We start from the raw sequence: 2,479 nt of genomic DNA, 5'->3' as shown, positions 1-2,479 counted from the left end.
GGCAAGCGGGAGAGGATGTTAATAAACTGCCTCACTCGCGACCGGCACCACAATAATGGCCATTGATGTCCACTCCCATGAGGCCCCGGCTTTTACAGACGGCCCCACACTTGCGTGGAGCTTGTAGAATGTAACCTGGTGATCTCAACATCGGCAGATAAGCCATCTCTTAAAGGACAAAGATTTGTGATCACAAGGTTGCAGGTTCAAATCTGGCATGGAGCAAAAATGGTCCTGCAAATGCAACTGACATTAGCCAGCTTTCTATCTGGCCATGTATCATGGTAAACTGTCCAAAAAACTCGAAAAGTGGGGCGGATGACTTCTAATAGGGTGCTGGAATGTGAGTTGGTCGAACAAACATCGAAACCGTGTTCCAGTACTGGTGGATGATGTCGGTAGTTAGGCAACACGGATATAGGGGCTGCCGGTGCATATACAGATTAAAATAACTGTTGACTACTAGCGACTCTCAACCCTTTCATCGCTGATGCACACCGTAATTCACACATATTATGCATGCAGGTTACGATTATTATTAGCAAAGAGTTGCGGATTCTTTACAGAATCTCTGCAGCATCCATTTATCACGGATGCATGGGCAAGCATTTGGTGTGGATGCTGTCACCGTAGCTTCTCGTAGCGCAGCGAAGAGCGAAGCGGAGGGAAGGCATCTCTGAATCGCGTCCGTGACCGGCTCGCGTCCGGAGCTCATTGGAAAGTCGCGCTCGATTGGATGGTTCCGGAGCTTTGCGTTTTCCGTTAGCGCGCCCCCTCTTCACAATCAGAGGTCGCGGGTTCGAGTCGCACTCCGCGAATTTCGAGTTGCACACCGAAACGCGAGGACGCGAGGACGACAGGTCGCGGGTTCAAATCACGGGTCGCACGCGAGTTGCACGCGAGGATGCGAGGACGCGAGGACACCAGGACGTGAGGACGCGAGGATGCAAGGGCACATGGACGCGTGAGCGTGTGGGCACGTGGGCACATGGGACCGTGGCACCGTGGATGTAGCCACACGTGGATGTAGCATGGACGCGTGGACACGTGGACGCGGGACATGAGGATGTAACATGGGCGTGTGCATGAAGCGTGGACGCGTGCATGTGTACCATGAACATGTGGGCGGGGACACACGGATACTGGGCCATCAGGCCATGGGGACGACTGGGTGCGGTGGTGGGTAACGAACAACAGACGCGCGTAGTTGTGTTGTTCGACTTGAACTTGCAAGGTTAAACGTTTATCACAAAATATTAGGATAACCGGGTACGCCTGGGCGTGGCTGTGGGATCCATGTAGTTCCACTGTGGGACAGGACTTGCAGTGGAAAACTAGACTACAACGGCTCCGCCACCCCTACCAACTCATAGGGGGTCTAACAGCGGCTAACTTCTTAGGCGGGGCTGTCAGCCGGGCTCATTATCAGCTGCTGACGATAGTTGTCAACGTGGCATAACAGCCAGTTAGACACTGGGTTAGAGGCTGTTTGGTCCTGTTAGGCCCTGTGACTGACATGTACCTGGAGCCCACACTGTTAACAGTTGTCTGATTCTAGGGACTGTTAGCAGCTGTAAGGACCTGTAACAGAGCGCTTTCTGCCACAACAGGATATTGTTGACAGGATGTTACATTCTGGTTGGGTCACCCAGATGCTGAGAAAGAATTTTTGACGGCTGTTAGGTTTTTTTAAGTTAACAGTTGTCTGATTCTAGGGACTGTTAGCAGCTGTAAGGACCTGTAACAGAGCGCTTTCTGCCACAACAGGATATTGTTGACAGGATGTTTCATTCTGGTTGGGTCACCCAGATGCTGAGAAAGAATTTTTGACGGCTGTTAGGGTTTAGGGAAGGTAATTGTTAGCAATTGTTCAATTCACTTAAGTTGTTAAGCGGTGCCAAGGGCTGTAGTTGCTAACAGGCATTGAAAGCTGTTACAAGCAGGGACATGCTGAAAGGAAGTTCCATCATGTTACTGGCTGTTGCCATTACATAATTTGCTGAACTGCTGTTTAAGGATTTTACTTGCTGTTTTGAGGTTCAGACGCTGTAAATGTTATGAGCTTTTACATGATCCCTGTCCATTGTTAAATCACACCTTTCCTTTTTTTGGATATCTCTCTGACTTCATTATTCATGCCATCAGCATCTATTTGCCATCATTGGGGATAGAAGCTTGTACTGCATGGGTAGGCACAAAACCACATTCGTCAGGAATTATATACATAAGTATGTATTATACACAACAGTCTGGGTCGCCCTGGTCACCTCACTTGCTCATCATGTGGAATTGTGCAGTATAGTGCACAGCCAGCTGGCCTGTACCTGTACAGGCATCTATTGTCTCTATTCTTTACAAGTCTGGAGGCTGCTACCAAAATCATCACAGCAACATCAGTACCTTGTCTTGGCATGCAATTATACATACATGTTCTTCATCAACCTTCACCTGTGACCTGTTCCACACTACTACTGCACTG

The sequence above is a fragment of the Volvox carteri genome (genome assembly GCF_000143455.1).
Source record: "Volvox carteri f. nagariensis unplaced genomic scaffold VOLCAscaffold_255, whole genome shotgun sequence".
Taxonomy (NCBI): domain Eukaryota; kingdom Viridiplantae; phylum Chlorophyta; class Chlorophyceae; order Chlamydomonadales; family Volvocaceae; genus Volvox; species Volvox carteri.
Note: the sequence above shows the minus strand (reverse complement) of the source record.